This window comes from Odocoileus virginianus, chromosome 7 (assembly GCF_023699985.2).
Source record: "Odocoileus virginianus isolate 20LAN1187 ecotype Illinois chromosome 7, Ovbor_1.2, whole genome shotgun sequence".
Classification (NCBI taxonomy): domain Eukaryota; kingdom Metazoa; phylum Chordata; class Mammalia; order Artiodactyla; family Cervidae; genus Odocoileus; species Odocoileus virginianus.
In genome coordinates this window covers 85,220,207-85,235,403 of record NC_069680.1, presented here as the reverse complement: position 1 = coordinate 85,235,403, position 15,197 = coordinate 85,220,207, and the positions used below count along the sequence as shown (strand labels likewise).

The 15,197-nt window shown below is 42.0% G+C and overlaps 1 protein-coding gene across 7 annotated transcripts in view; it reads right to left on the bottom strand.

The window, feature by feature from the left end:
* TTC13 (tetratricopeptide repeat domain 13) overlaps nucleotides 1–15,197 on the bottom strand; it is a 75,891-nt gene that overhangs the window by 60,059 nt on the left and 635 nt on the right. The gene's annotated exons all lie outside the window — the stretch shown is intronic.

Sequence of the window (15,197 nt, the reverse complement as noted above, 5' to 3'; positions counted from 1 at the left end):
ACAGGGCAACTAAGCCCATTTGCCACAACTGAGCCCACACTCTTGAGCCTGGGAGCCACAACTACTAAGCCTGTGTACTGCAACTACCGAAGCCCATGCCGTCATGCGTCACAACGAGAAAGGAGCCCCCGCTCACCACAACCGGAGAAAGCCCACCTGTAGCAATGAAGACTCAGCGCAACAAAAAAACTAAATACATAAATTTAAAAATTTTTTAAAGATATGTACTAAGGGTCTAGTATCTAGAATATATAAAAAATCTGTAAAATTCAACAAAAAAGGACAATCCTATTTAAAAATGAGCAAAGGACTTGAATTGGCAACTCTCCAAAGATATACAACCAGTGAGTACATGAAAAGATGCTCTCCATCATTAGCAATCAGTGAATATAAATCAGTGAGGTACACAGCACACCCACTAGGATGGCTACAATTTTTTTAAATGGGAAATCACAAGTGCTGACAAAGAGAGAGAAATTGAACCCTTGTGCAATGTTGATGGGGATGTAAAAACGTGTGATCACTGTAAAGTTGGGTGGTTCCTCAAAAAGTTAAACAGAATTACCATCTAGTCCCACTACTCCACTCCTAGGTGAGTACCCCAAAGAACTGACTAGTGGGACTCAAACAAGTACACATATGCACATGTTCATAGCAACACTATTTACAATAACCAAAAGGTGGGAACAGCTTAAATGTCCATCAACAGATAATGGATAAACAAACTGTGATATATACATACAATGGAATATCACTCAGCCTTAAAAATGAATGAAGTCCTGATACATATTACAACATGTAAGAAACTCCAAAGCAAAACCTAAGTGAAAGGAACTAGACACAAAAGGTCACATAGTGTATGATCCCATTTATACGAAATACACAGAATAGGCAAATCCACAGACACAGACTGCACCTTGGAGGGGAATGACATGGGAATTTACTTTGGAATTATGGGAAATGTCTTAGGGTAACTGCACTAACCAGTGAATGTACTAAATACCACTGAACTTGTTCACTAGAGAATGGTTAATATTTTGTTATGTGAATTTTGCTTCAATAAATTATTTTTTTAAATGTGCTCTAATTCAGCAGTCATGTTCAAGGAACCACAGGACCCAATTTAGCTGAAATCTCACATGAGCCCTGGTGGGGAGCAGAGACTAAAGCTGGAATATTAAGTCTCACAAATCACAGCGGGGTTTCAAGGATGGATGGGTTCAGATTGGGGTGCAGAAAGGGGAGGAGTATTCCAGGCAGGAGGAGTGGTATACAAAAACACAACGGCAGGCAAATGCAAAGGGGCACTGGACTGACAACCCTAGCTAGGAGGGGGCTAATGGAAAATAAAACAACGTGAGTTTAAAAGGTAAGTGGTCAGACTAGGCTAAGTAATGGACCCAGAGAAAGACTTTAGTCTGACAAGAATGAAGCAGCAGTAATGCTTGTTTATCAGTAGTTGAGTATGCATTAATTTATAACCTATCTCTCCTACCTTTTAAAAAAGGTATAATTTGAGAACTTACCACCCACTGAACACTGTGCTAAAGCACTGCATAGACATTGGGTGTATTCTAACAATCCCTCCACTTTGCAGAATTCTTTTCAGTTTCAACAAATAAACATCTATGTAATTTAAAACAGCTATACAGCATTCCATTGCGTAGAATTTAACCACACTCCTCACATTGAATATTTAAGATGTCCTTTCTTATTTCCTTAATATAGATACTGTTTCAGTGAGTATCCTTGGGCTATATTTTTTGCAAATTTAATTTACTGGGCAATTAAAGTATAACATGTGTAATTGCTAAGGCAAAATTTTTAACACTTTCCATTATATTGCTCCATTTCCATCCCAATACTTAAAAGTAATTTCATTCCCGTTTGCAGTGTATAACATCACTCTCTCTCTCTACTTAAGAGTACTGCCATTCTTTTTATCTTTCCCAATCTGAACACAGTACTTGTAAGATTAACCTTTTGATTTATTGACCATTTGTAGCTCTTTGTAAATTGCTTTTATTGTTGTTACTGTTTAGTCACTAAGTCATGTCTGACTCTTTGCAATCCCATGGATTGTAGCCCACCAGGTACGAAATCCACAGGATTTCCCAAGCAAGAATACTGGAGTGGGTTGCCATTTCCTTCTCCAGGGAATCTTCCTTACCCAGGAATTGAACCCACACCTCCTACATTCATAGGTTGGTTCTGTACCACTGGACCACCAGGGAAGTTCAAATTGCATATGTCCTTTGCTAATTTGTAAGTCATATGATTTATTCTGGCCTAAGATATAGGGAATAATTTCTAATTATGTATTTTCCAAATGGTTAGCCAGTTGCTTCAGGGTCACTTATGAAATTATCAATTTGAATGCCGCCTTTATAAGACATGTAGACATTGGGATCTATTTCTAGACCAGTACTGCTGCTAAGTCGCTTTAGTCATGTCCAACTCTGTGTGACCCCACAGACAGCGGCCCACCAGGCTCCTCTGTGCCTGGGATTCTCCAGGCAAGACACTGGAGTGGGTTGCCATTTCCTTCTCCAATGCATCATGCATGCTAAGTCGCTTCAGTCATGTCCGACTCTATGCCACCCCATAGACGGCAGCCCACCAGGCTCCCCTGTCCACAGAATTCTCTAGGCAAGAATACTGGAGTGGGTTGCCATTTCCTTGTCCAGGGATCTATTTCTAGACTTCTTTTTTTACAAAAAATCTTTGAGATGATTTATGTGAAAGTCACTCAGTCGTGTCTGACTCTTTGCAACCCATGGACTACAGCAGGCCAGGCTTCCTTGTCCATCACCAACTCCCAGAGCTTGAGAGTGAAGGCAGATCTAAACAAAGTTAAGGATTTGACAGGTGAAGGTCCATGGGAGACTGGCAGGACTGGGAGAGCGGTCCAGGCAGAGATACAGCATGCTGTCAATCTTTCGTCTTCTTAATTGACTAGAGGTGAATATTATATCTCCACCTTATTGAACTTTTAACTGCTCTATTAATGTCTTACAGTGGATCACTATATCAACTACACATAATTATATCAAAGTCTTTTTAATATTTATACTCATGTAGCATCTTATTGTACTGGATAAAACCTCCCCAAAGTGCTCAACAACACTAGTGATAAAAGGCACGCCAGATTATTCTTGACGTTAACATGTCATTTGATGACCCAGAATTTCCTCAACTTCTGACAATAATACTTTTTAACATTTTTAAACATCCAGGGGGAAGCTGCTCTATGTAGCTATTTTGAGATTGATATATTTTACCATATAAAGGAAGAATTCTCTGCTTCACCAAAAATTTTAAATCCGGAAAGGTGACTGAAATTTATCGGGTTTTTTTTGGATATTTCTCTATGCTAATCATATGATTTTTCTCCTCTGATCTATCAAGTGATCAAAGCGGAATGTTCTTTTGTACTTCTAGAATAAACTAATTGATCAAGGCAGATTATTCTTTTATTTGCTGGCTTTAGTCTATTAATATTTTACTTAGGATTTTTATAACCATGTTAACAGCTTTCTTTCCTTCCTCCACTCCCCAACTTTATCAGATTCTGGCATCAGTGTTTTTGGTGGTTTGGTAAGGTCTGTGATAGGAAAATAGTTTGTTCTAGTCGTAACTAGAGTTGTCTGGCCTAGGAGGTTAAATTTGTTCTTTAATTTAAAAATATTTAATTCACTATGGAGTCAACTATCTTCTAAAAATAACCTAGCTGTATTTAAATGATACATATTTCCATGAAATTAGGAAATGTCTGTTTTCCTCATTGTTCAGGTCATACAAGTAACTGAATTGTGATTACTGCAGAAATATTCTCAAAACACATTACAGAATCTCATCGTTTTCTTCTACATCATTTTCTTTCTTTGGAATATTTTGAATATTTCTCTATTGCTTCATAGTTTTAACCTATTAGCAGAGATTTCTATGCAGTTGTCTCTTAATTCTAATGGCTTCTCCAGTGGTGCACATATCCCACTCATTCATTACAGACAGTTGCATCTGCTCCCTATTTACATGTTGGCCTTCTCAGATTGATCTATCTTATTCTTTGTTTGAAGACACAGCTCTTGGATCTATTGATCAATTTCACTGTTGCTCTAATTCATTTATTCTGGCTATGTTTTTTTCAGTCCTGCAATTCCCCTTATTTTCTCTTCTAGTTTCTTAAGCTTAGTATCCAGTTCATTTATTTCCTTTCCTCTTTAATACTAAGACGCCACAGAAAGCTTCAGCAGGAAGATCACTGATGGTGGTGACAGGAGGCCTGGACTGGAGCAGGAAGGCCAGGTGGAGGCTGCGACCAATTAAAAAGCAGGGAAGTCCCAACGTACATAGAGGCCACTGGGTTAAAACAGGGTCATAGTCTAAAGAGATAGGAAGTAAAAAGGACAAGGCTTTTTGAGTAAAACTGGGCTCGGGAAGAGGAAAGAGGCACTATGCCAGTTTGTGCAGCTAGAAATGCGGAGCTGTGCCAGGAACTGAAGTTGGGAGTTTAAGAGGAGGAGTGCTTTTAGAGGGGAGTAAAGCACTAACTTTGGATTTAAGCAAGTGTTCATGAGATGCGAAACCAGCAGCTGTCTTGCGTGTAGTAAGGAGATTCCAGAGAAAGAGAGAGCTACAGATATAAATTTGATAATCATTAACGGTGGATGATTAAGCAGGTGGGATCTCTAAGAAAGCTTAGGAAGCTTAAGTTCAATGAGAAGAAAAGAGCTGACCCTGATGGAGACAAGATGTTTAAGAGGCAGAGGGAAAATAAACTTGGTAATTTACCTTTTTCTGAGGAGGGATCTTAGAATTGTTCCTTAGAATTGTTCTACATCTTTGTCATAAAGATATACGAGTTACAACGATTCCTAAAGGGAAATACAATTGGGTCAGGAGTGCTGATCCTCCATGCAGTTAAAAAATGTGTGTGTAACTTATAGTTAGCCCTCCGAATCCGCAGTTCCACAGTCAGATTTACCAACCACAGATCATGTAGCACCACAGCATCTTCTACTGAAAAAAAATCCATGTGTAACCAAACCTGCACAGTTCAAACTCACATTGTTCAAGGGCCAGCTACACTTGTTTCTTCTCATTTTTCTTGATTAGCCTTGCTAAATTAGTGTCTAATTAATGTCTGTATTTTCAAAGAACCAGCTCTTCTTTTAATATTTAAATCTACTCTTTCCCTGACATCAAATGTAATTAATTAGTTTGGCAGCAAAGTAAGAGTGGTTCAGAGCACAGGATGACTCAGATTAGATGCCTAACTGGCTGTCTGACTTTGGGCAGGTTCTTCAAATTCTCTTAGCCTCAGTTTCCTGATTTGCAAAACAGGAATAAGTACCACCACATACCCTCATAGGGCAATTGTGAGGAATGGACATAATGCAAACAGTTCACAGAATGACTGTGAAATGTTAGTATGTACATCTAGGCTAAAATTGCTGGTTCTTTCCTGAAAATTTCTTCCTCCTACTTTCCTGAAGTTATTTTGGTCTCCACAGTACTTTACAGCTTTCAAAATAATTTCACAAACTTTTTTTTTTTTTGATGCTCCACTCTCTGAAACTGGTGGAACATATTTTGGGCTCATTGTACCCAAGGGGAATGATGATCAATGTTAATGGACATGTTCAAGGTCACAAAACAGAGAAACAGTGAGACGAAGATTTGCCACAGTTATGCTCCAGGATACTCCATGGACAGAGGTACACAGCACATTTGTCATCACTCATCATACCAACGCAGGGTCCTAGTAATAATTTACTGCAGCAATGCCATCCAACTTCTTTCTTTTTTCTCCTAAACCTTATACACAGCCGACTTTAAGAAGAGTGTCTCTGGTGAAGATATGGGACCTGACTGTAGGACATGGAGACAGTGTATACAGGCATCTTCTGTGAGCAATTCTGCAGTAAAAGTAAACAAAGAGATGAGGTGGTGGCTGGAAGGACTTGGTGGTCCTGTCTTTACTGCAAGATGGGAGCTATTATAATCATTTGCATGCTGATGGAAGATGTGGAGAATGCTGCACTAGGCAGAGGCACCCTCCAAGACAACCGGACCACAGCTAGGACGGTGGGAAAGTGTGGAAGTTCTCTCCTGATCACTTCCTTCTCAATCCAGTAAGAGGACAGCATTACCTCCTGCTGAGGGGAGACGTGTCACTGGAAGGAGAGTGCATATGGCACACATTCCCGTCCTGCAAGTAAAAACTGAAAGCGTGCCAACAGCAAACACCACGGCCGATCCCTGCAGGAAAATGTTTTATAAGGAATTCCACAGCTGCTACTGCGCCCATCACTTGACCTCTTCACTCTAGGTGTAACAGATGGTGGGCCTAGTTCACCTGAACACGAGGATGACTGGGCTTTTCCCATGGAGGAGCTAGAACTTGGAAGTCAACTGCCAGACGTTTATTGACAACTGTAGTCCCAACTGTAGGGTGACCTGTGGCTGGAGGAGCTTCCTGAAGGCCAAGCAGGTGCTACAGGGCATTAACTTAAGAGTACCTTTGCTTTTATCAATTTCCACATTTGTAAGACAACCACCGTTGAGGATGAAATTGGGTCCCCCTAACACCGAGTTGTCCTGCCAAGTTTATGATTAACCTTTCTATTCAAAACTTTATTCTCTTTCTCATTCTGCCCCTGTTCCCCTCAAGACTGAGGAGCATCAAAGAAAAGTGGGAATTGTTGAAACCAAGTACAAAACCAGGTACAAAAGCCCCTCCATAGCCCCTTTTTCTTGTTTGTAGAAAAAGGTTTTAGTTCCCTAGGCCTTCCCTGAGTTTCAAAGAGCAGATGCAAGCAGCAACCATGTAGGGAAGTGAGGGAATACAGAAACTAACAAAAAGAAGTCAAGCAAGGAAAGTTGTTGTTGTTCAGTTGCTAAGTTGTGTCCAACTTTCTGCAACCCCATGGACAGCAGCAATTGGTTTTTCTGTTCTCCACTATCTCCCTAAGTTGCTCAAACTCATGTCCACTGGGTCAGTGATGCCATCCAACCATCTCATCCTCTGAGGCCCCGTTCTCATCCTGCCTTCAATCTTTCCCAGCATCAGGGTCTTTTCCAATTAGTTGGCTCTTCACATCAGATGGCTAAAGTACTGGACCCTCAGCATCAGTCCTTCCAATGAATATTCAGGACTGATTTCCTTTAGGATTGACTGGTTTATCTCCTTGCTGTCCATGGCATCCGCAAGAGTCTTCTCCAGCACCACAATTCAAAAGCGTCAATTCAAAACAAAAAAAGTAATGGAAGTGTAAATAATAATTCAGCAATAAAAGGCCCAGTTCCTCCTGAAGGGATATACATAACAATCTGATGCATATCTTGGAGATGTTCTGCAGAAGCGGAGAGCCCACCCAGGTGGAGGATGGTGACTGCCTGCTGACCACAAGCCTGTAGCCCCAGGCTGGCTGGAACCAGAAGGCTGATGATTAAGATTCTCAAAACATCACCTAATTACCTCACCATCAACCAATCAGAAAAAAATCTACAGCCTATAACTCTCATCCCAAATATTGTCTTTAAGACTCTTCCTTGAAAGCTTATGGAGAGTTTGGGTTTTTTGAGCATAAGCTGCCATTCTTCCTGGCTTCGTGCCCCGCAAATAAACACTGAACTTTGCTTTACGACAACCCAGTATCAGCAGATCAGCTTTGCTGTGCTATGGGCAAGCAGACTCAAGCTCGGTTCAGTATTAGAGATGCTGTATATTAACTTTCTGGATGGTCCCTAGTGGTACTTTTCTTTCAGACTGTAATAACAGGAAAAGTAGTAACTGGGAAAATTCTCTTCCTCAAGAATTTATGTTTCTTTTATTCTAATATTATCAGTACCTGAGATGTGTAAGTTATCATAAAACAAATTGAAAATAGAGGCTGCCCACGGAGAATTAGATTATAAAGTCAACATATATAATTAATCCTCTAGAACAAGGATCTGCAAAAGCCATCTTAAAGAGACAGTGAATTTTTAGCAAAACATGAATATAATCTGATTGAAGCTATATTATCTCACATAAAAGTATTAACACATGTACAGAATGTATAAACCCAAAAGAAAAGGAGCTGGTCAGCTGCACATAATGGAAAAAGAAGCATGTAAGCAAATTATGCAGCACCAACTCAAGAACAGAACTGGGTGGCGGGTGCTGCAGGCCACCGACAGGGCAGCCGGCCTCACCCGCAAAGGCTGATCGTTTAGCCTGGAGCTTAAGCTGCACTGAAAACGCATCCGATGCTCTAAGTGTACTCTTATGAGCTGAAGACTTGTTCATAAGCCCACACCTACTGTCAAACATCATCATCTCTACTGGGGAAGCTGAAGCAGATCTAGGCAGTAATGTGAAACCATTATTGACAAGCAAACATGGTATCACTTAGAACATCCCAAACACAGGCAGAAAAGTCACAAGAGAAGTCAGCTGGTCTCCCGTGTGGAAGTGGTGCCAAGTAGAGGACAGACCTCCTTACACAGGACCCTGGGTGTCCATGTGAAGAACGCCAGCACCCGAGCAGAGTCCATGCGCTGTGCCAGTCCCTGAGTCAGAGATGAAGCCACAGCAAATATTTCCCAATGAAACCAGGGTGACACAGAATAAGACTATCAACATGCTTAAGAACAGATAGCAGTTACTGGTTTGGGGTCCTATCTGGTTACCTCCATTACTCTGTTTGTGAAAACTTAGGGAGCTTTGCACTTGTGATACAAGCATTTTTCTGCATATGTCGTATTTCAATAAAGAGTGAAAATAAAAAAGAGAGCAGATGGAAAATGTTGGAAAGCATGAACCCAAAGTGAAAAGTATTAAAATTCTGCTTTGATAAATTTTGTACTTATTCTGTCTGCAAGATAATAAGCTTAATCAAAAAGAAAAGATGACCTCTTTGAAACACTACATTATGAAAATGAGATGCTATGTAAGTTGGTCAGTCAGCCAAGTATCTATCAAGTGCAAAGAAGCCAAGCTGTCTCTACACACTGTAAAAGACACTTCTTGAAAAGTTTTTATAGAGAAAGTGCCCTGTCACTTCCCATAGTCATGCTCCACGCAGTTAGATTTTAAAACCCAGGCCATGTATTTTTTGCCAATGTCCAGAGGGGGAAAAAATAACTCTTGTCATCCAAAAGTGAAAGTGTGAAAGTATTAAGTCACTCAGTTGTGTCTCACTCTTTACGACTCCATAGATTGTAGCCCACTGGGTTCCTCTGTCCATGGATTTTCCAGGCAAGAATACTGAAGTGGGCTGCCATGCCCTCCTCCAGGGGATCTTCCCAACCCATGGATTGAATCCGGATCTCTGGCAATGAAGGCAGACTGTTTACTGTTTGAGCCACCAGGTCACCCAAAGCAGAACACATCTACCAGCGTACAGAAACTTGTAAAAAATAAAAGTAGTTCTTAATGACACCAGCTCTACAAGAAAAACCTAGTAAGTATGAAAATACCATTTGCAAATACCACAGTGACTGTAGCCATGAAACTAAAAGATGCTTGCTTCTTGGAAGAAGAGCAATGACAAACCTAAACAGCATATTAAAAAGCAGAGACATTACTTTGCTGACAATACTTTGCAGACAACGGTCCACACAGTCAAAGCTATGGTTTTCCCAGTAGTCATGTATAGATGTGAGAGTTGGACCATAAAGAAGGCTGAGCTCTGAAGAACTGATGCTTTTGAACTGTGGTGCTGGAGAACACTCGAGGGGCTCTTGGACAGCAAGGAGATTAAACCAATCAATCCTAAAGGAATTCAACTCTGACTATTCATTGGAAGGACTAATACTGAAGCTCCAATAATTTGGCCAGCTGATGCAAACAGCCAACTCATTGGAAAAGACCCTGATGCTGGGAAAGATTGAAGGCAGGAGGAGAAGGGGATGACAGAGGATGAGATGGTTGGATGGCATCACCAACTCAACAGACATGAGTCTGAGCAAACTCTGGGAGATTGTGTAGGACAGGGAAGCCAGGAGAGCTGCAGTTCATGGGGTTACAAAGAGTAGGACATGACTGAGCAACTGAACAACAAATGCAAATACCATAGGATATCAGCTTCACTGGGTGCTCACTACAAAGAACCACCCCTAAATCAGATGATTTTCTGAAAAATGCTGCTCACCCTCCCAGTGATCAGTGGCCTGGGCTGGCTGAGGTAACAATACACGGATCTCTTCATCATTCCAAGCCTCAACCACTGTGCTTGAAATAAACTAGCTCCTTTACACTGGCAAACTTGTTTGTGTGCTTTAAAAAGATCAGAAGAGATCAGCCACAAAACTGTGTATGATAAATAACACCGAAAATCAGGGCCAAGGGAAGAAGGGGTCAAGGAAACACTGCAACTGGAAGAGTTACTTACAGCTGCCATGACTGGGCATAAAACTTGGCTCTCAACTTCCCCGCAGCCAGAATAAAAGAGGAAACGGCTCTCATTATAGAAGCTTCCCTCTATTGATTCCTTACCACCTTGAAGACACAGCCGTAATTTAAGGCTGTGAGCAATAAGATCAATTTCATGTATTTTAAAAAACCAATTCCTCAATTAAGAGAGAGATCATAAATACTGACAATCTTTAAGTCTGTCTGACTGTCGAAAACACGGAGCTACATTCACAGCTACTTCCTTGTTTATCTGGCAGTTAAAACTCCCAAATCAGACAGACATTAATATTCAGTTCTCCATAAAGAACAGTGAGAAAATGGAATAAACTCAAATCTGGGATTATTAATTTCAACAAACTAAAGAAAATTACTTCAGGTTGTAAATTAATCACTGGATTTGATTGAGGCATTAAGCATGGATAGTTGCTAACACCACCAGCTGGATGAAGGTGGCTATCTGAAAATGACCATAAAGACATCAAGTACTAAACCACCTCACCTAGGAGTAGACAAAAAACTCTCAAGAAGACAGTAGCAAGAAAAAAAGTCACATAAATTTACTGTTCTATTAATACATTTTCAAATAAGGAAAACAAAAGTATTTTTGAAATAAGTACTAGAAATGCATACGTTTGAAGTAAAATACACCTGGACCTTCCATAAAGAACATGTAAAGACATATTTAATACAGATGAATGCCGCGTTGGAATGAGATGCAGCTTAACTTTGGTTGGAAGAGCAGAAATGAAAACCTGATTTCTTGAATCAACAGACAAGCTACAATTTAACTAGACCTTACTTTACCAGATCTGTGATTTCAGGATGTCAGGTTAAGGATACCACAGTTCCCTGATGACTCAGATGATAAAGAATCCACTGGCGATGCAGGAGATCCTGATTTGATCCCTAGAAGATCCCCTGGAGAAGGGAATGGCTACCCATTCTAGAATTCTTGCCTGGAGAATCCCTGCCAGGCAAAATAAGCCTGGCAAGGCTACAGTTCATGCGGTCACAAAGAGTCAGACAGGACTGAGCGACTAACACACTTTTCAGATTTCTCCAAGTCTCACTCCATCCAAGTCTCTGCTCCTGTCACCTTAGCAGAGGCCTTCCCAGGGCTTCTCAAAGAAGCATCCCCACACGACTCTGTTCCTAGAGGCACTTTTCACCAGGCCTATCGCATGCTGATTCCTTATTCCAGCAGAACACAGACTCCATGCAGGAGCTCAGCGAACTGTGCTGTAACCCCAGCGCCTATGACATTGAGGAGCGCCCAGGAGGCAAACACGCAGATTTTCAGTTAAAGAGCACACCAGTCCCCTCTACAGTCCAAAACGTTAGACTCAATGGAGCAACCCTGCACATACGCAAACGTAAAATTCCAGGACAAGCCACCTAAGAATGTAACTCTCAACAAACAAAGCTAAAGGGCATGGGACTTTATCAATAATATTAGTAAGAAGGTGGCACTAGTGGCAAAGAATACTTCTGTCCATGCAGGAGACATAGGAGACACATGTTCAATCCCTGGGTGGGGAAGATCCCCTGCAGAAGGGAATGGCAACCTATTCCAGTACTCTTGCCTGGAGAATCCCATGGACAGAGGAGCCTGGCGGGCTATAGTCCATGGGGTTGCAAAGAGTCGGACACAACTGAAGCAACACACACAAATTATACTAATATGCAAATATTACTGATGAGTAGTTCACAGACAGACAGGCCAGGTTCAAACCCTGGCTTGACTCTCTACTGAGTAACCATTCTTAACTTCTCTTTGCCTCAGTTTCCCCCTATGTAAAATGGAGACAAAAACAGTACCTGCTTCAGTGTCGAGCACTGTGCTAAATAAGGATGCAGTGTTGACAAGTATAGAACCAGAGGAAACAATTCGGGGTGAACTTCTGTTCCTTATTTCTTCCCACAATTCCAAACTACAAACAGGGCAAAGATAACAAGGAAGGGGAGGAGCATTTACTTTTATTTTAAAAAATATGTACATTACAGTATTCATTTTTTAAAAGAGTAAGATGATTTTCACCATAGGAAAACAGAGTATCAAGTTTGCGGTTACACATGCTATTCAAACAAAATGCAAAATGTAAAAACGTGCTAGAGGAGAAAAAGTTGAAGGGGGGCTGGGGAACAGGGAGGCCAGGCTGAGTCCCATGGCACTGAGACCATTCAAGCTTGTCATCTGGGCAACCAGGCCTCCCGAGGCTGCTCCCTGGGGCCTGGATTCCGGCCACTGTCCTCTCCAGACCGACAGCTCCCACCAGCCATTCTCCTCAGCCCTACACTCACTGAAGTTTCTGTCTTAAAAGAATACATACACAGCTCATCCAAAGGTGTGCAGATTCAGGCTCGTGCAGCCACCAACTCAGTTATTTTTATCGAGCAGTAGTGGGAAGGCTTCTGAAAAGTCACCATGTGGCTGTGTCCACCTTCTGAAAAGGGGCTGGCTTGATTTGGGGCTGGATAGTCCAGTGACATGATTAATAGTTGGTGAGGTCATATCTTGATTTTGAATAACTGATTAGTTCTGGATCCTGGCACTTGCTTAGATCTGATACTGATCATCTAGGAGCTTTGAATGCAGAGCATGAGCCCCTCAGGCTATGATCTGGCTCGCTCTAAATCCTGAATTTGTTGCTGCATCTGTTCTTCCTGGAACAGAGGGACCGAGGTAGGTTTCACTTGCTTCTACCTGCTTGTCTAGGACAAGGATGGAGAAGTAAGAGAAACATTTGGGCAAGCTTCTACCACAAAAGGGAGGGCTTCTGTCACATACTGCAGCCAGTAACACTAACGGGAACACCTGGGGACCCACAGAGCATAAGCAGCTGACCCCGGCAATTACTTCCTGGTGTGACAGCAGCAGCAGCCACATCAGCTGCTACTGGAACATTCATGTCAGCCCAGGGAAGGCTGTCTGGAAGACTGAGAAAGTAAGTACTACATGGAGGAGATAAAGAGAAAACTGAAACATTTAAATAATGCGTAAAGCCTCTGTTCATCCTCTGAAGCAAAGAACATTAGGCTCTGTATGTGAAGGCATAGAGGATGAACAGGATTCTTCCAAATGCCCTGGTTCTGAAAACTGACATTTATCATTATTTGGGGGATAAGCATAATACAAGTCAAAGTTGGCTCCAACAAGGACTCTTAACCATTGGCAAAAGCCTGATGCTACAAAATGAAATGTGTCACCGAGATCAACAAAATCAACTGATTTCATAATTAAATTGATTTGTATCCTTCACTGCCTAGAATCAGGGTCTCCTTTAGTCAGTGAGCATCATATGAATACAGGAGGGAAAGGAAGGGAAGGTTTATACACTACTTTCTATATGCCTGTAAATATTACAAATGCGTTTTCCTCATTATAACCACTGAGTGTTTCAGACAAACTCTGTCAGGAGTCTGACTAACTGGGTTCCTCCCTGTCCTACTGTGGGCCCTCAGGAAAGTGATGATTTCACTGTGCTTCCGTTTTCTCCTCCTAGAAAAGGAGCTACCATCCAATGACATAGTTACCAGGACTCTAACAGGCTAAGAGAATTGTCTCACCAACTTAAAGTTCTTAAAACAGTACCTGGCACACAGCAAGCACTGCATACGTGCATGACAGCTATTCCTCATTTTCCTCACAGCATCCTTGTGAAGAAAATGAAACCCTGTCATTAGGGAACAGTCTTCAATTTACAGAGGAGGCAATTATGCAAAGACAGGCAATTAACCTGATCAGAGTCACAGAAAGTGACAGAGGTAAAAGCTATTCTCTTTCCACTGTGCATTTATGCTGCTACTGGCCATGGCCTACTACGAAACACAGAAGTCACATAGCCCTCAGCAAGGGAGACTTCCTCAAGGAAGTCAGATTGTGCTGAAAGGAAATCACACTGTGCTAATCTCAACATTTCATCTCAACCAAAAATACTTATGGCCTTCCTAGGTACACAATGTTAGACTGCTGTCAGACCATAAAACCAACCCGCCAGCTCCTATGAGTCAAGCAGACCCTGACGTTTCAAAAGCAACCCTTAGGGAACTCACACAGGCCAAGAGGAAAGAGGAAGGAGAAGGGAGGGGACTGAAAGGTAAAAATACCCACGCAGTGAAAGTGTTAGTTGCTTAAGTTGTGTCTGATTCTTCGCGACCCCATGGACAACTGTAGCTCACCAGGCTCATCTGTCCATGCGATTCTCCAGGCAAGAATACTGGAGTGGGTAGCCATTCCCTTCTCCAGGGGATCTTCCCAACCCAGGGACTGAACCCAGGTCTCCTGCATTACAGGCACCAGGGAACCCAAAAAGGACCCACTACAGAACTTCAAAAAATGGACATATGCACCCTGCCTCTGAGGAATAAACTGAGGCCAATAGTGCCCAATGCAAATGAATGAGCTGGCCCGGTGCCAACACACACACACTGTTCTGACATACACGGGAGCCCGCAGGGCTATTTTTACTCTCTGCGAGACACCGGAGAGATCACACGTCAGTTTTAAACAACTGGAAGCAAGATGTCAGTGAACAGATACAATGAGGTTACTCTTCTCTTCCCTCCTTTTTTTCCAGGGATCAAATTCTCGGAGGCTATGTATAATACAAAACATCAATAGGGAGGTCAGCAAATCTAATTTCCAGACCTAAGATGAGCCAGACATCCCCGCTCCGGGCACGGGTCTGGCCCTTTTTGCTCCTTCCCTCGCTCACACAGCACCCGCAGGGGGCCGGAGCAGAGACTGAGGCTGCCCCGGGCCACCTGCCATCTCCTCCTCCACCCTTTCAAA